Here is a 21,781-nt window from a genome sequence, read left to right as displayed (position 1 = left end):
AGTGTAGTGGGCAGGGCTGGGAAGCAGGAATACCCATGGATGAGCAGGACCTCAAGGGGAGGCTTTGATAATGAACAAAAGAATCATTGCTAACACGGGTGCCACTATGTCTCCTTCTTTCATTGAGTCCTCATGATGACTCCGAGGTGGGTGTTACCATTATCCTTACTTAAGAATATGTGGAAACTGAATTATCCAGAAGGCTAGGCAAGGAAGTAGAACAGGGTTTCAGACTGAATGGAGTTGGCAGATGCACAATCCAAATTCCCAACCCCTGTGCCTCTGGGCATGTCCTAGTTTAAAAATCTCAAGCTCCACAGTGACTCAAGCTACCTTAATAGGATTGATGACACTTGATCTACTGGATCCTAGGTGTGGGAAGGCGCTCCAGGGTACCAAGGTACTGAGAAGTCATCTGTGTGGGGATCCCAGCCCTCACTCCAAGGGAGAGCAATTGCCCTTGCGAGGAGTATTGAGAGACAGGAGTGGCTCAGCATGTGTCATGCCAGACAGTGGCCGGGCTCCATTCCGTTCCAGCAGGGTCACTGTACTGATTTCCACATGCCTGTGTCCTGAGCCTGCACATTATCAAGGTGCTGCTTGGAAGGTACAGATTCGACTGCAAAGCAGCTTCTGACTTCACACCAGTGAGACAGCAAGGCACAATTCTTCACAGGATTTTCTTACAGCTGCATACTGAGTGAACTATTCCCTAGGCCAAACTGAGCAGCAAAGACAAGTGGATGAAATATAGTCATCCGAGCAAAGGCACAAGAAACTGCCCAGCGCAGCTGAATGACATTTTCTGACCTACTTTCCATCATCCTTTTGGCTACAGTATCTTCAGGCACACTCCATGACTCTAAATCCTCGAAGACAGCAAGGAAGAAACAGGATGTGTGTGTTTATCCTGTGTGCACACAGGAGTGTGGTGTGTGTGTATATGCATGTGTGTTTAAATTCATGGCTGGCACCTCTGTTGTATATGTTAAATGGCTGAAAAATGAACAGAATGCCAGGCTCTGTTTTAATTGGATTTTCTGGAGCATAAATAAAAGGCAAGGAAGGGAGCTGCATCTTTTGATCGATGTCTTTCCTCAGAGTGTGCTCACAGCTGGCCCAGAGTCCCTCTCTTGCCTAATGAAGGGTCTTTATTCTGCGCACACTCCAAGCTGCTGGCAGCATGCTCGTCTGGAAGCTGACAAGCCTATGTGGCTTAGGAGTAGCCCAGGCCCCCTAAAAGAGTAGACCTCTAAAGACCTCTGTCTGAGATACAGATGGGAACAAATAACAGCATAAAGGGTGACAGGGAAACATGGCACCCAACTCTGGTCTAGAAAAGTCCCTAGAGGATGGTTTCAAGTGACATGTAGACATTTACCCAATGGATTAACCCTCAGAGGCCTAATGAAGTTCAATTACCAATAGCTTTTGGAGGTCAGCTTTTGCTGTGATGGGAAGTGGGGTAGCAGTGGGCTTCTCCAGGCTGGGAGAAAGAAGTCACTCTGGAATCTTGCCCACCAGTGACCAGGACCAGGGCGAGGGGGCTGGCACTTAATGTACGATGAAGGAGATGTAACTTATGGGCAAGCAGTTAGATCTTGCAAGCATGCAAATGCAAAAGTCCAAGCTAAGGCTGGGTGTGGTGGCGCATGCCTTTAATCCCAGCACTCGGGAGGCAGAGGTAGGAGTATTGCCATGAGTTCGAGGCCACCCTGAGACTACATAGTGAATTCCAGGTCAGCCTGAGCTAGAGTGAAACCCTACCTCGGAAAAAAAAAAAAAAAAAACAGAAAAAAAAGTCCAAGTTAAGGTCAAGTGCCAACTAGTTCTGTGTCTACTTGGGGAGTTCTTTAAAAAAAAAAAAAAAAAAAAAGAATGGATTCTAGGCTAAGAGGCCTGCATTTCCAATAAATGCCAGGTGACCACTTTTAGAACAGCTAGCATTCAGGTACCAGCAAATTGAGGCCAGGAGTCATATTCCACTTACCACCTGTTTTTGTCAATAAAGTTTTATGGAAACATTTATTTGCGTCTTGCCCAATGAGTGCTTTGTCCCAACAATGTCAGTATTGAATTGTTGTGGTGAAGATTATATAGGCCATAAATCCCAAAATATTTATATTCTAGCTTTTTAAATATATTAAAACATTTTTATTTATTTATTTGCAAGGAGAGAGAGATAGAGAGGAAAAAAGACATATATATAGATGATAAATAGATTACGGGTGCCAAGGTCTCTAGCTGCTGCAAAAGAACTCTGGATGCATGGCATCACTTTGTGTATCCATCTTTACCTGGGTATCAAACCTGGGTCATCAGGCTTTGCAGGCAAGTGCCTCAACTGCTAAGCCATCTCTCCAGCCCTTATATTCTGTTTTTATGAAATGCTTGCTCTCCTTGGTTTATGGAATCTCTGATGTTTATTGTCCATCAGCCAAATGTCATACCCTTTGATTTCTAGGATTTTGCAAACACCATCATCTCCCATCTCATGCCATCTTGTCTTTCTGTCGGCTCCTCCCTGTTGTTTTGATGATGGTATTGATGCATTTCTCCCACGATTCCTGACTCTGCTTCCAGAGGCTGACATAGGTGACTGCCCAGAACTTCCCACCAGGACACACATCCACACTGATTGCTTTGAACAGTAACTGCCTACGGCAGCATCTGAATCTCCTGTTAGAGCCCAGGCTTCTTCAGTGCAGAATTTTATCTGTAAAAATCTGAATTCCAAGCACAAGGCATGTAATATTTAGTTTTAAACTTCATAACTTTAGATATCATTCTTGTTTCTAAGCCCTCTGAATAGAGAGGGACCTTGACGGTAGAGAGAAATTTGTTTCTGTTTACTTCCCAGTCATGGGCCTCCTGAAGAGGACGGACACATGGTGGTCACCCACTGTGGCAGGACAGTGTCCTCTCACCTCTCAATGCCACGCGCACACCTCCTCTCCCACACGTGCACGTGCATTCACAGCAGCTCTTCACTACCCTTTCTGAAGCAGCAGAAGACATTTAAAAATATTTTTAAGAGCCGGGCGTAGTGGTGCACGCCTTTAATCCCAGCACTCGGGAGGCAGAGGTAGGAGGATTGCCATGAGTTCAAGGCCACCCTGAGATGACAGTTAATTCCAGGTCAGCCTGGACCAGAGTGAAACCCTACCTCGAAAAACCAAAAAAAAAAAAAAAAAAAAAAAAAATATATATATATATATATATATATATATATATATATATATATATATATATATATATATATTTAAATTTCCCTTTTTAATTTTTAAGAGAGGAAGAAAGAGGGAGATAGAGAGAGACAGAGAAAATGAACGAGCACGTTTCAGCCTCTGTGAAGGAACTCCAGACGCTTGCGCCCCCTTGTGCCCGTGTGCGGCATTGTGCTCATCACTGTGCATCTGGCTACGTGGGACCTGGAGATTTAAACATATGTCCTTAGGCTTCACAGGCAAGTGCTCAACCACTAAGCCATCTCTCCAGCCCATCAGAAGACACTTTTTAAGATTAAAATCCTTGAGGATTTAAGAATGGATGCATTTTTATTTCTGGAACCTTCGATCCTGGGATGCTTAAGAGCTATAATAAAGGTTTTAGCAGTGGGAAGAGTGAAACTTGCTTATTATGACTCTTGGAGTGTAATTATTCCCATTTTCCATTAGCCAGGAAAATGGAAAACGAGTTCCATTTCAAGAAGATAGGGAGCCAGGTCGAATGCCTCTTCTAGGGGACCAGGCAGTGGCTTACAAAGCTCATTTCCACTTGGCTGGGCCCGGAGGACCTTGGGTCAGGTGCAGGAAGCCACTTTTGCTCATGAATCCCTGAGCTGTGGCTGAAGGCAACACAGCCCCTGCCTTTGCCTTAGATTCTTTCTTGAACAGCCCGGTTTGCGCTTCCAAGGTGGCCACTCATCAGCATGAAGGCGCATCTTGGAACAACGCTTAATGACGTTAAACCAGCCATTGACTGGAGGTTGATAATAGTATGTGCATGAGATGGTCTGAATTAACTAGATGCACCTCTAAGCACTGAGCCCTCAGTTCTCTTTCAAGACGTGGAAATCATCGCGTTGTGTTTGCACATCATGAAGCATTTACCTCTGTCCTCACACTCATGTTTCAGCTCTTTGATGACCATTTCCAGCCAGCCCCACTCCCTCCGGTTCCTAGTTCACCATCAGAACCTATGTGCATTTGGTGCCACTGCTTTTTCATTATCACAGATGAGTGCTTATGACTTTTTAATATCACAGGCATTTCCTCTGCAATCTCTCCCACTCTCTTTTTGAAGCAGGAGAGAGAGAGAGAGAAAAAAAAAAAACTCCTTAGGAGAAATTATGTAACTCTAGAAACAACAGCCAGCACTTGAGACATCCTGTGACAGTGAAAATCCAAATTCCAGATGTTGGGTTTCCATTCTCCAAAGAAATGTGCTCAGGGAAGGGAGGGATTGGAGCTGGGTCAGGAACTCATTAAAGATTTGCTGATTGCCGGGTCTGCAAGCAGCACTCCAGGCAGGCACAGAGGAGAGCCTGGGGTGAGGGGGGGTCAAAGGTTGGCACCTCTGTTCCTATTTGCCCAGCCATCCACAGTCTGCCATCTTTAACAGGCCCAGCCACTTCCCTCATGTTCTCAATAAAGATTTGTCCCAGAACTTCTGAGATACAACAAACAGGGCAGGGCACTTGGGAGCAGGTTGTTTATTTACTTACTTATTTTCCCTCATGTCAATCTGAAGACGTTGAACGAGTGACTTGTTGAGTTTGGATTCTTCCCCTATCCTACATGAAGCGGACCCTCATTTTCCTGTTTCAGTTTTGTCATAGTTGGGATTTTTCAGGCCACACACAGACATACTTTAGAGTTTTGGCAAGAAGTAAACAGCATTCATAAATATTTAGTGTACATGGATGTGTTGAGGGTGTTTAAAGGAAAGAAAGAAAACCAGAGCTGAGTAAAAATGAGGTTTAGCTGGAGGAAAAGAAAAACCTTTTTTGTTGTTTAAACATTTTATTGTGTGAACACTTGAAAGCAGTCACTAAAAAAAAAAAGTACAAATGAGTTTTTGAAGCTTTCAAAGGAATTCTGTTCTGTTCCTAATGTAACAGTAAGAAAAACATCTCTTGATTTCAATAAAATTTGGATTAAGTGTCCCATAAGGACATGGTGAAGAAATAGTTGCTCTGGAGAGACCATGAATCACAGAGGCAAAGAAACTGTGATCCTGGAATCAATCAATGATCTAATAAGGAGTGGCTCTGGGTCAAACAGTGGGTGGGAAGCAGGACACCTCGCCTTCTGCTCCTGGGGAGAAGCCTGGATTATTTCCCTGTGCCTAGAAGGGAAAGTCACCTGCCATTCACTGTATGAGGCTCCAACACACCATGGCATGGGCATGTCATCATGGATGCCGGGCAGGGGTGGCGCGCGCTGGGGGAAGGTTCCCATGCTCATCAGTGCGTTGACTCTGCATTTGTTTGTAGCTAACCCTAGTGCATTCTAAGAAGGGTTGGCCTTCTAAAACACTGTGCATAGATCACTGCATAAAGTAAAATATTCTGGCTCTAATTTCCTCTTCGGGTTAGGAGAGTCTTAGCACTGATATTCTTTTGTCACCTTCCTGCTCGAGACTTTCCAGTGTCCCCTCATCGTGTCAGGCAGGCTTTCTCAGGATTATGGCCACTGGGCTGCACGGCTCTTCGTTTCTGGGTTCCCCCCGGGGGACTGTAGAAGTTTTTAGGTGCCTCCGTGGCCTCCAGCCAGTAGCTGACAATAGCGCCTTGTCTCAATGCACTTCGGCTGCTTTGTATACCATAGACGTTTGGTTCATAAGCCACAACTCATTTCCTCTCATTTCTGGAGGCTGTGAAGTCCAAGATCAAGGTGCCTGCAGTCGGGTGGAGACCCACTTCTTCAGAAATAGCTGTCTCCTCACAGAGAACACTCGCCATTACACATTGGAACCTATTAGCTGTCTCCTTAGACTAACCTCAGACAAAGAGATGAAGAGTCTCTCTCTTTTTTACATTTACTTTCATGGTGCTAAAGATCAAACCCAAGGCTTTGTGCATGCTAGGGTACCACTGAATTACTTTCCCAGACCCTTTCCATTTCCTAAACTTTGAGACAGGATCTCTCTAAGTTATCCAAGCTGGCCTTGAACTTGCATGTAGCCTTAACCTTCCGGCATTACTTATCTGGTCAGAACTCTATTATGGGGGAGCTAATCTAATTCATGAGGGTTCCAGCCATTAGACCAAATTATCTCTCAAAAGCCTAACTTTCTAACAACATCATATTAGAGGGGAGAATTTCAGTATGAGTTTTGAAAACATATAAACATGCACATGATAACACTTCCCATCCTCACACATGACAATCAAACATAACATGTCTCCAGATAGCACTAAATGCTCCTGGAATGGGGTTGGGGAGAGGAGAATTCTAAAGCAGCCCTAGTTGAGATGTACTGTCCATTGAATAGAGGTCCAGGCCTTTCCTCCTCCGCAGCCAAAGTCTTGGCTTCTATTGCTCTTACCCTGCCACTGAGGCAGTCTCCCAAGCATTTACCTTGCGGAGGCATTTTGTCTGTTGTCCACAAGTCTGTCTCGTTTGAAATGCCACTGTTTTGCTGCCTCCAACCACACCCTATCACACTTCTAAATACACCTTCAGCCCCCTCTTATTCATGGTTCAACTCACAGAGCTTTTGTCTAAGGATTTGGGCATCATCCCTCTTGCTCTTTTCGGAACAAAAGAAAATTCAGATGTGTTCAGCAGTATGTGAAAGAAGGGACTTTGAACTCCTGGAGGGAACTCTGGAAAAGAACTAAGACCCCAGGGTGAACACTGGTACTGGAGACAGTCCAAGATTTGTTAGCTCAGAGGATATAAGGCCTAACACAGTGATGCCTGGCGGTCACCTCAGTGTCCAGACTGGGCGCAGGAGGGGCTGTTTTTGTAGTTCAGTGGTAGAGCATTTGTGTAGCATGTGTGAGGCCCTGAGTTCAAGCCCCAGCACCAAATAACACCAGAGGGGAGAAAAAAAAACAAGACAAAACACATAGGGGATGCATACTTATACTATATTTCATTGCATACTACTATATTAGCACTTGAGGTAGTCAGTGTCAACACTGAAGAGGTAGCCTGGAGGTTTCAATGCTCCACATTTCCCTCAGAGTCCTCCATTACTTCCCATTAGTGAAAATAACTCTATCATTTAGAATGACCTACTGGTCCAATCTATCTGGAATGGGTTTGGGGAGACACATGGAGCTATGTTTTAAAACAGAAAGGTGGGCTGGAGGGATAGCTTAGTGGTTAAGGTGCTTACCTGCAAAGCCAAAGGACCCAGGTTTGATTCCCCAGGGCCCTCATGAGCCAGATGCACAAGGTGGCACATGTACCTGAAGTTTGTTTGCAGTGGCTGGAGGCCCTGGCATGCCCATTCTCTCTCTGTCTTCTCTCACAAATAAGTAAATAAATAAATTTAAAACAACTGGAAGAGTTGAGTATCCTATTACCAGTATTACTGGTACAACTACCACCACCATCACCATAACTGCATTATCTAATTATTCTCTTTTATGTACAATTTAATTTCTACAAAAGCAGCTGAAAGCTACTTTAGACTTTTTTTTTTTTTTTTTTTTTTTGCTTTTTTCGAGGTAGGGTCTCACTCTGGCTCAGCTTGACCTGGAATTCACTATGTAGTCTCAGGGTGGCCTTGAACTCACAGTAATTCTCCTACCTCTGCCTCCCGAGTGCTGGGATTAAAGGCATATGCCACCATGCCCGGTTGCTACTTTAGATTTTTGAAAACCTGTAGTTTATAACCCAAGAATAAAATTAAAAAAAAAAACAAAAAACTGTGCTTACCACACAATCACTTTTGGACAGACTGCCATCTGAATGAAACCCTCCCAAGCGCATTTCTGGGATTATGACTGCCGGGGCGATGTCATTGTCACTCTGAGGAGGGCGTCTCATTCCTAGTCTTGGCACTTCTGCTTTCTGTGAGTGCACTCAGAAATGGGACTCCACAGTTTTTAGGGAAAAGCCAAATATTTGAATGGAAATGTTTTCTTTGTGTGACGTTTAGGCTTCCTTACTGGTTAAGTCAACTAAACTGGTCCCAACAACGTGACCTGGGGTTGCTATAGGCAACTGTTCCATTTCCAAAGCACCTTCAGTCCCCAATGATTTAATCACTATTCTATAAAACAAAACATAATCAAAACATAACCCAAAGCAAACCAGCAAGATAGTTTAGTTTATCTGAATAGACGTTGTCACAAAAATGCCTGTCTTGAATCCTAGTCTCACATCCATTGTATACAGCACATGTAATTAGGGTACAGGACTCAGCATCCTCGGAGCCCCTGGCTTTCTGACCTGTAGAGAAAGGGTTAATGTTCACTTGATATACTAAGTCGTGATGGAGTAGCATCTGTCAGATGAAATGAGCGAAGGCTGAGAAGCACAGGGGACTATGCAAATGGAAGCCTCTGTACTCCAAGTGCTTTCCTTTGGTGACTTTAAAAATGAATAATGTTAACTTTATCTTGGATTTGTGTTCAAAATCTTATGACGTATTAGCACTCCATTTCATGTGCTCAGAGGTTTTTGTGTGGCAGAAGCTATTATTTTTGGCTCCTGTCATCATTTCACTCACTGCATAGTGCTGGGGTTTGGGCCCTTGACACAGCCTATGCAGGATGGAGACAATGAAATTCTTTAGCTCCTAACTCCACTAAGTGCTCTGAGACTTGGCAAGTGCTCCCTTGATGGTAACTCTGTGCCACAGTTTTTCAGAGTTTAAACGGCTACCAAGCATTTAAAACCCCTTCTCCAGATGGGCAAAGGTGACTTCCAACATAAACCCAACCTTAGCATTCCAGTCGGAAGGAAGCCAATCAAGTATGTGATTCCTGTATTATGGCTCAACCTAGACAGCTGGGATACAGGACAAGTAGCAGGTAGGGGATACATAGTTTTCTAATTTTAAATTTTATTTATTGATTTATAGATCTCCGTGTGCCGTGCGTGCATGGTGCGTGAGCGTGAGCATGCATGTGTGTGTGTGTGTGTGTGTGTGTGTTTAGGCATGCCAATACCTTCTGCCTCTGCAAAGGAACGTGGAAGGCTTGTGCTACTTTCCTTTTTTGCATCTGGCTTACTTGGGCAGTTTAGAAATCGAACCTAGAGCTGGCAGGCTTTGCAAGCTAGTATCTTTCACTGATAAGCCACCTTCCTAGCCCCCGAGGGGATGCATTCTGAATAGTAATCATGTTGATAAGAATAGAACAGAAGTTATTGTAATCTGTGTACATTTGTTGGGGGGGGTGAAGACATGTGCCAACGTTTTGGGCGTAAAGAGTCCTGTTCTACATGTGATGATCGTAGTTGCTGTTACTATTTTGGCTCAGGTGAGATGAGAACTGCTTGGGTTGGAGCACTTACAGGGTTGGCTGTAACCGAGGAACCCCTAAGAGCGCAGTAGGGCAGGAGGGATTCACTTGGCCCTCATTTGCTGGTATGTCTTATCAAGGTCCCCATTACGATGACACTCTGGGCTCGTTTATATTGTTTGCTAAGGTCCTTTTTGGAAGGATCCAATTCTGACTCCTGTCTGTATCCCCCAGAGTACCTAGCCCAGACTCACACCCTGTGACATTTCAAACAGACAAGAGACATGTCGTCCTGTCATGAGGACATGAAGGAGGCTTCTATGACAACCAGAAAGTATGACAGAGGCTTTTCTCATTTCTGAGGGTTCCAAAGCGGAACCCCAGCTATGACAGCTTGATTGCTGCAGCAACTCTCACTCTATACCCCTCTAAATGCCCTTATTCTGCGATCTTACAGGGCCTTCCAGAAGGCCCAGTGGTGTGGTTTACTTGAGATAACTGGATATAACGGGATGCTGGTAGACACAACACAAGCAGAGGTTGACAAAGGCATCGATCTGTTTACTTCCCTCTGTGTCTTGTTCTCTGTCATTACTTGAGGAGAATCTTTCTAGATTCTTGCTAGAAAACCAGATAGCTGAAAAAATCCAGGCCATCCCAGTCCCCTGGCCAAGGACAACCACAATCAGCTGGCAAACAGCAGCTGATATGAGCAGCCAGACTGCCATGATTGGTCAAGGCAGAGGACTTTCTCCATGCTCAGGGTATTAGTGCCTATCTTATGGCTGTGACAGACTGCCTGACAGAATCAGGGTTTACTCTAGCTGAGTTTCAGTAAGATTTCAGTTCATCCTTGCTGGGAAGGCATGGAGGAATCTGAGGCAGTGGGAACATGTGGCCGATACTTCCGTTGTGGCAGTCCAGGAAGCAGGAAACTAGATGAGAGATAGACCAGAAATGGGTATAAAGACCCACCACGAGTGACCTCCCTCCACCAGTCAGGCTATAAATAGAGCCACAAGCTTGCTTCTAAGGAAGCGTGTGTGTTCATGTGTGTGACTGTGGGTATGCGTGCGTGCCACAGTGCAGATGTGGAGGTCGGAGGACAACTTTGGGCGGCAGTCCCCATCTTCCATCTTGACTGGGGCCGCATCTTCTGTCCACCGCTCCACTCACCAGCACGGTTTATTGGTAAGCTTCTGGGTGATTCTCCTGCTTCCTCCTCTCTTCTTGCCATGAGCGCACTGGCGTTACTGACACCCTCTGCGCAGTGTCGAGCTTTAGGTGGATTCTGGGGTTCTGAAGTGGGGTACTCATGCTTGCACAGCAGGTACTTTACCCGCTGAACCATGGGCCCAGCCCCTGCGGGGAGGGCGGCTTTAAGAGAGCTCAGGGAAGGCCATAGGCATAGCATCCATACTGGCCCATAGCGGGCACCGCGGGGCCCTGCGGTCCAAAGGGCTCGGCCGTGTCGCGGCGGCTCTGTTCCTCCAGCAGAAACAAAGCGGCAGCCCAGGGCCACATCTACGCGCTGTTTGGGGAACTGCCTGCTGCTTCCATTAAAGACACCAGCTCTAGTGTGGCAACCGTTATGCAGCTCTATCCTGGGCCACTCGTGAATGGTTAAGTGGCCTTTGGTGCTGAGACCACGCGGAGGTGGCGATGTGACAGGACGGACGAGTGATTCTCCAGCCTGGCTGCGCAGTAGATGCAGCTTCAAGGCTACCTGCCACGGCTGATTTTAGTTGAAAATTTGACTGGGCGGCACTCCACAGACACTTGGTTTAACACTATTCTGGATACTTCGGTGAGGGTGTTTCTGGCTGAGACTAACATTGAAATCGCTGGAGTCTGAGTAAAGCAGGGTTCCTTTCCTAATGTGGGTGGGGTGTCACGCAGTCAGGTGAAGACCTGAACAGAGCAGCAGACTGACAGCCCCTGAGCGAGAGGGGGCTCAGCAGGGGGAAGGAATTCTGTAGGAAGCAACTTTTAGACTTCAGCTACAATGTGGCTCTTCCTTGGCCCACCCTGTCCATTTGGTACTTGTTGGCCTCCATAATTACATGAGCCAAGTCTTTCAAAGAAATGTCTATTTATTCATATCCTGTTGGTTCTGCTTCTTTGGAGAACCTTCCCCATAAGGTTACCCTAAGGGCTTACCCTAAGTACTTTTTTTTTTTCAAGGTAGGGTCTCTCTCTGGTCCAGGCTGACCTGGAATTCACTATGTAGTCGCAGGGTGGCCTTAAACTCATGGCAATCCTCCTACCTCTGTCTCCCGAGTGCTGGGATTAAAGGCGCGCACCACCACGCCTGCTCCTTTTTTTTTTTTTTTTTTTTTTTTTTTAACAATCTGATGCAATTGGCCTGAGTTAGTCAGGGGACAAGTGTCAGGGGAATATTGTTGTTATAAGATCTCTGGGTGATTTTCATGTGTCCAGGGTTGATTACTATCACCAGAGTCAGCCTCTTCCTTTCACACATGAAATAGGCAGGCCTTGGTTCAAATTACATCATTATCCTCTGGATACTGAATATGAAACTTGGCTCTGGAAGTCAGGTGGGCCCCCTTCCTGGACAAGGCACCCAGTATGAGTAGTTTTCTGAGTGTGACTCACAGCCCTGGATCTGACCTGGGTTCAGCACAGCAGGGGGTGAGCCAGGATGGGTGGGATGTTAAAGATTCAGGTCTTGGTGTAGCACTCTGCATGAAGTCATAGGTCACTTAGGAAATGTGAAACAAATTGAAATATTGTGGTCAAAGTGCAGCTGTGCAAGAGACAAATGTGACTGATTTTCATGGTTGGCGGGGAGACCTACTGTCACCTGGGGATGGTGGCCAGAGCTCACGTATGGGTGAAAGTGATTCCTGCCCCTGGGCCTTGCGGGCAGTGTGTTGGTGGTGGTGTGGTACTCTCCGGTGGCCCTGTTCCCGTTTGGGTATCAGAGTGCCAGGTTACAGAGCACTCCATGCAATTTCGTCCTGGGACATTTGAGCGGGTTACGGGAAACCACTCTTCCCAGACTGTCATCCTGAGTAAAATGTATTCGGGACATGAAAAAAAGTGTGCCCTGTAATTTATGGTAACATAAACAAAACCTGAGCAGCCTGGCCTGGAACTGCAAAGATCAGGGAGGCAGCAGAGAAGCATGGGTGTGGATAACACGACCATCCTCTCCTCACCTCTCCTGCAAGAGGCTGCCTGCTGTGCTTTGGCATCTGGATGTTAAAATTTGAATAGTGAGACTCATGTAATGAAAAAAAAAATTGAATAGTTGAATTAGTTTATATCCTGCACACGAAGAGGACATTTAAAAGTTTTATTTGCATGTGAGTGTGTGTGTGCATGCACGTGCATATGTGTGCCAAGGTTTCTTGCCGCTGCAAATGAATGCCTGTCTGGCTTTATATGGGTGACTGGGGAATTAAAGCCTGGCCTGTAGGCTTTGCAAGCAAGCACCTTTAACTGCTGAGCCATCTAACCAGCCCCAAAGAGGACATTTTTAATATAGCTTAAAGAAAACACTTCAGTTGAAAGGATCGAAGACTAAGAAACCTAAATCCAAACATATTTAGACAAGTTTATATGTGGTGTGCAAAATTTTACCTCATTCAGGAAAATAAGTCATTTCATTAACATTTGGTGGAAGCTGTCACAGTATCTTGAAATTCCTAAGCTGTTCATTATTTTCCCTCACCATTACTTAATTTCTGAACAGTTTTCCTATACTGCCTTAGAATCAATCTGTCCCATGGCAGGGACAGGTGTAAGATATGTGTTCACCCAATGTCTGCCTTGAAGGGGCTTAATGAACATTTTATAGAGTGTGCGGTACAGCATTGAGTCCCACTATGGAACAGTGGTTTAACTATATGTAAACCACCAAGACCCAGATCCCTCGTTGGTAAACTAGAGATGATGGGTCATAAAGATTTTGTTCATCAGCTTTTTAGCACTTTAACAAGTACTTGGCAGAAAAACATTTCTCTTTGGCTCACAGATTGGAGGTTTCAGTCTGTGGTCCATTGGACCTGTGGTGAGGCCTGTGTTGGAAGAACATGGCTGACTTAGCACGTATTTGGCATTAGGAGACCTCAGGAAGAATTAGCAACAATAATTGTGTCAGTTTCTTTATTCTTTGTTATGATTAATTATCTGAAGGAAATAACTTAGAGGAGATTTTCCCCCCCATAGAAATCAGAGTTCAGTCCATTGTCCTTGGTTCCATTAATTCTGAATCATAGCTAGGCAAAACATGTCAGCAGAAGTGTGTACAAGAGGAAGCTTCTCACCTCCTCCAAGCTAGGAAGCGCGTCAGGGAGACGTGAAGTGGATGGGGATAAGATCTCAAGAACCTGTTCCCCTGCCCCCATTTCCCTGGCCAACAATCTACTTCCCATAATTAGGACCTACCTCCTAAGTTTCCAGAACTTCCCAAAAATTGTACCACTAGCTGGAGACCAAGCAGTCAACCCACGAGCCTGTGGAGGACGTTTCATATTCAAACCACAACAATACAATATTTAATCAACTAACAGGAGCCAGCTCTCACATAATTGCAAAAGATGTTTTAAAGGAGTATAAGCAAGCTGGCATGAAGGTCCGATTAAGGAGAGAGTACCCCTAGAAGGAGCAAAGCTTCCATAAAGGAGGTTCACTTAGAGCGTGGCCGGTCCAGAATGGATGTGACCACAAAACAATGCAGTCAAAAAGCTCAGGCCTTCACGTGGCCCAGAGGTAGGGCACGCTTGGAAGGTGGAGATGACGCCAGCTGGCTGAGGGAGGAGGAAACACATGAGTTAAGATGGAAACTTTGTCTCATTGTGAGCACCTTGAATGCCTTCCAAGTGTGTGAAGTGAATTTGGTGGCTGAGGAAGCGCTGAAGGTCTGTAAGTGATAGACACCATGCTCGGAGTGGCTTGCTCTCAAATGCAGTCTTTCAAGAGTTTCCCAGGGAACACATAAAATATTGGCAAAACCACTGGTCCTGGGATTTAAAATGAACTCAGAGCCAGGCCGAAGTCCAAAGTGGATGAGGGTTTGGCTGTAAGGCTAAGGATTAGCTCAGAGCTGAAAACTCGCAGGGGTCAGACTGAGCTGGTCTGGTCCCTGCATCAACATCAGAGCCAATATTTTATCTGTTGTTAGTGATCCCACCCTTCTCATTTCCCCCCTGTTGCCTGACAGAGACCCTGGAACGGCCGGGAGCGCCAGCACACAGCCACACACCTGGAGCCGAGCCAGGCGCCATGCCGTTGGTCTGACACTTGCCATCGAATGTTGCAATATCCTGTATGCACCTCCACTACTTCTACACAGAGCGCGATGGGACTCAAGGGTCGTCAGTTCCTCGCGTATTTCTCGCACGACAGAACTGTAAAGCTGCATCCACATGGCCACTTTCCTGCTGGAGTTTGAGGAGCAGCTAAAGCGTGTACACGGGTGTCTGTAAGTGTCTCAGATAAGCAGAAAGGGAGCTGAGACAGTCACAGGTGAGGTGACGGCATGCCTGGGCTATAGAGCAAGGTGCAGGGGACAGCGGACAGCGATGGCTCTTTGGAGAGAACAACACTTCTCAGCTCCTCGGATTTTTCTGCTATGTTGCATACCTCGTTCCCTGTGATCTGTTCATACAGAGAGACCTTGGCTTGAACGTGAATCCACTTGGTGTTAACTAGACTCCCCTGGTACCTCTTTGGGCCTCATTTTACAGAGTTGGGGGCAATATTACCCCCCCTGAGGTAATGGCTTTTGAGGTATAAAGGAACAACAGGCCTTTTAAGATACCTTCATCTACAAGCAATGGAAAACCAAATCCAAGCTGGCCAAACAGCCAGGGAATTTTCCAGGTGTGAGACGAGGGAGTTGTGAGTAGAGAAGTATGGTTGGGATGACCTGTGTTGCTAAGCAACAGGAATTTTATCTGCCGTTTACAGTAGTAGCTCTCCCAGAGCTGCTCTGCTCATGTCTACAGTTCAGCCTGGGTTTCATCTGGGCTATGCGCATCCTATTTCCCCCAGTCCGGTGGGCCTAAGGTAGACCATGTGCCTGTCTTTGAACCAGAAACCATCTTCAAAGGCTCCTGTGCCAGATTTTGGCAAGTTATGTGACCTTTTGCAACCCTCTCTGTGCAGAAGCTTTGTAATTTGTCTAATTCACGAGAGGAACTACCTCATAAAGATGTGATTAGAATTTAATGAAAGATGGTTGGTTTGTGTCAGTGTCTTTTTTAGACCATCTTCAGCAACCTATTGGTAAGTCAAGAACTACATTAGTGGGTTGAGACTAGGTGACATGAGTCAGCCCGCGGCTGCGGAGATGGCTCGGTGAGAACGCCTGATTGCTGTGCACGCACGTGGACCTGAGTTCACTGCGCAGCATTCACATAAAGAGCTAGGCGTGACCACACACGCCCGGAGCCCCAGTGCTGCGCTGTGTGGGTGAGGACAGAGACTGGAGGGTTGCTGTGGCTCCATCAGCCACTCTAGCTGAAAACCAGGTTCATCAAGAGACTTCATTCTCAAAGAAATAAAGTAGGAGAGCTGTAGAGGACATCAACAGCCTCCTGTGGCCTCTGCATGTGTGTACACCTGCACATCCATGTGCATTCACCACATACTGGACATGCTACAGCACATATCAGACATACACACACACACACACGAGAAAGAGAGAACCATATGCTTGAACAATAGTGAATAGAGAAGGCACATGTGATTTTGTCAAGCTTTCTGCTAAGTCTTTTTTTTTTTTTTTTCGAGGTAGGATTTCACTCTGGCACAGGCTGATCTGGAATTCACTATGGAGTCTCAGGGTGACCTCGAACTCACGGTGATCCTCCTACCTCTGCCTCCTGAGTGCTGGGATTAAAGGCGTGCGCCACCATGCCCGGCTTTCTGCTAAGACAATACGTTCATTTTGGTTTATTTTTATTTATTTATTTGAGAGAAACAGACAGAGAGAGAGAGCCCCCTTGTGCATCTGGCTAATGTGGGTCCTGGGGAATAGAGCCTTGAACCGGGGGGTCTCAGGCTTCACAGGCAAGTGCTTAACCACTAAGCCATCTCTCCAGCCCTTATATGTATTTATATGCATGCTTTGTTGTATTTGAAAATAATTCTTTTTTTTTTTTTTTTCGAGGTAGGGTCTCACACTGGCCCAGGCTGACCTGGAATTAACAATGTAGTCTCAGGGTGGCCTCAAACTCATGGCGATCCTCCTACCTCTGCCTCCCAAGTTCTGGGATTAAAGTCACACGCCACCACACCCAGCTGAAAATAATTCTTGTAACAGTTTGTGAAGAAGAGTTGAAAAACATTAAGTTGAACTAACCAGAGTGAATGACGGAGACTTGAGTCATTCTTTTATCCAGGACACTGGGGAGAGAGAAGATATAGATCTTGGAAAGAAATATGAATTATATACCCTTCTATTTGATTTCCACATGCAAGGCACTGGCTTAAGAGCTGTAGGTATATGCACACACACAAAACCTTCACAGCATTCCATGAGGTCGACAGCTGTATCCACCGAATTGTAGAGAAGATAAGGACCGGAGGCAATCTAACGCAGCTAGCAGAGGCAGGACGGGGTTCCGAGCCAAACAGCCTGGCTGCGGAGCCCACAGCCTCACCTCCGCTCTGCGCTCAGTCCTTGGTGCTCACGACCTGGGTGTCGAGTGCTCCGTGCAGAAGCCATCACTAGAAGTATCATTTTGAAAAGGCTAATTTGCAACATGAAATGTGCTTCTATGATGCTCTTTCCAGTCCAAGACCCTGGAGAGTAGCCCATGTAAGGGAGGTGTTTAGTCCCTGTTCCAAGTCTCATACTTAGCAAAGGAGATACCAATATGTTTCCTACCCACTGTTGTCTGCTGAGACAAACTACCACAGACAAGAGACTCATCCAGGATTTGTTCTTTCTATTGGTGTAACAGAGAGCAGAGATAGTCAACTTTACAAGAGAATATTGGTTTTGGCTTATGATTTTAGAGATTATTATCCATGACCTGTTGGCCCTATTGCTTTTGGCCCGTGGTGGTGCAGTGGAAGAGGCTCACTCCCCACATGCTGTGAGGAACAGAAAAGGTGGGAGGTGTGGAGTCTCATCACTTTTGAGTTCGTGCTCCTAAAGACCCAACATCTCCCAATAGGTCTTATGTCTTAAAGGCTCCATACCAAGCCTTTCACACATGGGCCTTTTGGTAACATTCAAGATTCAACTATAACAGCAAAGTATTATTTCCCACCGTTGTGGAGCCGGAAGCCCAAGGTAAGGTGCCAACATGATCAGGCTCCGGTGAGGGCCGTCTTCCGGGCTGCATATGGCTGACTTCTTGTACCCTCATGCAGCAGAGAGAAAGCAAGAGAGCTCCCAGGGGCTTCGATAGAGGCTCTGTGACAGTGGATGTCTATTGCCAACTTGATGGGATCAGAAATCCAGTCAGAAAAATACCCCTTGAGCATATCTGTGAGAGTGTTTCCAGGATTAACCGAGGGGGGGAAGACCTTCCCCCAGAGTAGCCAGTCATTCTAGGGGTAGCCTATGGATAGAGAGGTTCCATGCAAAAGCAGCATCCCTTTGCCTGGCTGCCCTCGCTCTTGTTGGTGAGCATATTTACTCTGGTGTTGCCATCATTTGGGGTCATAGACACCCAGTTTCTCCAGCCTTCCAATGTGCACTGAAGACTAGTGGTTCTTTAGGAATCTTCTAGGTCTTCAGTATCAGACTGGGACTGCTGAGGGATCCAGCCTTGTGGGCTGAGCAGCTGCCAGTTTCTCAGCCTCCCCACAGTAGTTATTGGACTGCCCAGCCTGTGTTTTGTAAGCCAACCTAATCAATCCTCTTTATACACACACACACACACACACACACACATATATATTCATTCTATTATTCTGTTTCTCTAGAGAGCCTTCGTACAGGCTCCAATTCCATGCCTCATGATTGAATCACCTCCCAAAGGTCCCACCTAATTACCTTAGGGGTTCGGATTCAACATATGAATTTTGAGGAGACATAGACATTTAAAATCTATTTTGTCATGCTATCCTCAAAGACTTTCTAGGACACAGCAAAGTTTCTGAAGGAAGATGAGGGGTGGTGGTGGGCAGGGGTGAAGGCTTCTCTGTGGCGCACATCTGTCACCCGAAGAGTGTGAGGGTGAGGCTTCGAGGCTTCCGCACGAAGAGTGACATTCCCGGGGGCACTTGGCAAGTAGGGGGACAGCTTGATTCTGGTGTTTAGATGATTTTCTGATCTCTTCCCGGAATTCCTGGATAAGAAGCTAGAACGCTGAGCACAGTGACCTTTATGTGCCCTGGCATAGACGGGAACAACACAGAAATGCCCTGAAGGAGGCTGACCTTATTTTATACGAGACCATCTTGGTGAGGCTAATCTAATACAGTAGAGAAAGAATTATTTTAAAAAGTCCCGAGAGGACTAATAAAATGGCTTTAAATTTCATTATGTGGTAGAGAGAGGCACTAATCCAATCAGCTGCAAAATGAGACTCTTTCTGCCCCTTCCTTTGAAGCAGCTCTGGAGGTAGGCTGTATCCACGTGCGTGCTTGGGGCTGCCTTTGGACAAGAATCTCCATTCTGAAGAAAGACAGTCCTGCCACATGTTAGGCCAGTGTTTTCAATCCTAACTTTTCTCCTCTGTAAGATGCACCTAACACTGGTGTTGCCTCATGGGTTTGCTGGGAGAATTGTACATTTAGTTCAGCACTGGGCACAAAGTAGTCAATAGATACAGCTATTGTTCTTTTAAAATATTCCCCCCCCCTTTTCTCTGTATGTAGGTGTGTCAGGGCATCTTGCAAATGAATGCCAAACGCTTGCACCACTTTTTGAGTCTGGCTTACATGGGTGGTTTGGGAATTGAACCCTGGTTGGCAGGCTTTTCAAGTTGAGCCATCTTGCCAACCCCTATTACTCTCATTAATTCTTAGTGTAAGTGATGTTGTGACTCCATGCCCACAAGCTTTTGTTGTTCCTAGTTGGCTCTTATTTTTTTTCAGTGCTTTTATTTCTTCATGATGGAAGGATCTCCATCAGTGACTGGGAAAAGACATAGAAGAGAATAACAAACAGGAGGAACGAGGTTTTGCTTGGAACACACAATAGAACTTAAAGTAATGGAGGAACAGGGGCTGGAGAGATGGATCAGTTGTTAAGGCACTTACCTACAAAGCCTGAGGACCCAGGTTCAATTCCCCAGGACCCATGTAAAACCAGATGCACAAGGTGGCACATGTGTCTGAAGTTCATTTGCAGTGGATAGGGGCCCTGGCATGACCATTCTCTCTCTTTCTCTCTTTCTTTCATGAATAAATAAATAAAACTATAAAGAAATAAAACTATAAAGAAATAAATAAATACATAAATAAATAAATAAGAAAATTGATTTAAAAAGTGATGGAGGAACAGAAAGAAGTAGTCTTCTCTACGTGACCTTTGAGAGACATCTGCAGATGAAGGTAACATAAGTTGAGAAATCTCAGCACGTATATGATCGTTTACTTTCCACTGACTCACAGTCACTTATTGAAGTCGGGCGTGCTCACCCACTTAACCTAAGTTATTCTGCAAGAACAAACATGCCCAGATCCCAGAGGATTAGAACAAGAGTTGCTTCTTGTTCACTGTGTCTCATCACGGTCAGCAGCCAGGCAGAAGAAGGGATTGATCTTGGGGTTGAGGACAGAAAACAGCAGGACCATTTGGTGGCTTTTCAAGCCTCTGCCCTGAGGGCAGGTATGGCAGGTGTACTTCTCTTTATGTGTGGGTCAAAGCTCACCCACTGGCCACGCCAGCCACCAATGCTGTCTGTAGGTGGGTTAGACACATGGAAATCCACGCATTCATCTGGGAACTTAGCAGTTCTTCCTGCATTCATTTTCTAATGCTGTGTAACAAGTGAGCACAGCACACATACACTGTTTCCTTGGGTCAGCTGTCTGGGCCTGGCTTAGCTACATCCTCTGCTCAGAGTCCTGTCTGCTGAACTTACCAGTATTGACTGGGATTGTGGTGTCTTCTGAGGAAGAAGGGTGCAGGCAGATCCACCTCTCTCTGTGGTTGTAGGCTGCAGGCCCTCAGTCACGAGGCCACACTCAGTTCCTATCATGTGGCCCTCTCCATGGGCTGATGATACCATAGCTCTCTCTTTGTCAAGGCCACCAGGAGTGGACTCCTTTCCCTGCTGTCATCCTTCTTGGTTTCAGCACATGTTTTTTTTTTCAGAGTGAGAAGAACAGAGTGAAAAGAGTCTAGACCTTGGGGCTTGCTTTCTGGCATTAACAGCCCAGCTCTGTCAATGGAGGCAACCTTGAGTGAGTTATTCAATCTGAGTCTCACTTGTAAAGTGGGGATAATGAAAATAGCTATCTCCTAGGACTTTTATGTAAGGAGTCATGTAGGAGCTCAAAATAAGGGAGGAGAGGGGCAAGAGCTCTACCCTTCTATAGACATAGAAACCAAGTTATTCAGGAGCCCAGTGCCCAATGGTCAAAGGAAGAAGCAATTGCCTTTGGGAGACTTGGGGAAGCTTCACAGTGAGGGAGAGGAAGAAGACTGGAAAGACTTAGACAGAATGGGAAGTTGTATGGGCCTGCTGAACATAAAAATAGCTCTTGTAAGAATGTGGTGTGTCCAGAGAACGGTGTGTACTTCCCAAGGAAGTGAAGCCCAGAGTTTGTGAGGTAGACTGACAAGATACAAGGCTTAAAGCCCAATGATGGTAGGCAGTGAAAAAGTATTTGGAGAATCCAGTAACCATCTGGATTTCTTGTTGAACACAGGGCGCTAAGCTCTTTTGGGAAAGGGCCATCCATAGCCCAATGGTCATGTCTTGAAGTTGGCATTGAGTTTTGGGTTACTAGCTTCTTGGGTGATCTGCTCTTCTGCATGAGGGATTTGTCAATCTGGCTAGTAGGATTCTGTGTGAGTCTCAGAGTAGAAGATATCTACAGTTTATGATTATCAAACCTGCTAAGTCATTGAAATCACTTACTGTTTGGCTCATCTGTCAGTAGTTCACTTCTAACTTTGCAACTTGTGACATTTGGGTATTGAAGTTATTCATATATGTGTATTTTTTATTTGTTGGCTTCGGAATCCTATTTGTTTATAAATGGGTCATATTCTAAAAATTCTTCTTTTCCCCTGTGATGCTGGGAATTGGACTTAGGGCTTCATGCACACTGGTTAAGTACTCTATTATGGAATCACAGTGCCAGCATCCAAGGCTTGTTTTAGGTCAGTCATTGAGATCACCAACTGTCTAGTTCCATAGAAATAGCAATATAACTGATTAATATGTTTTGAGGAAATAATTGGGATCAGCA

Source organism: Jaculus jaculus, chromosome 16 (genome assembly GCF_020740685.1).
Source record: "Jaculus jaculus isolate mJacJac1 chromosome 16, mJacJac1.mat.Y.cur, whole genome shotgun sequence".
Lineage (NCBI taxonomy): Eukaryota > Metazoa > Chordata > Mammalia > Rodentia > Dipodidae > Jaculus > Jaculus jaculus.
The sequence above is the reverse complement of the archived record's forward strand: the minus strand, read 5'-3'. Positions refer to the sequence as shown.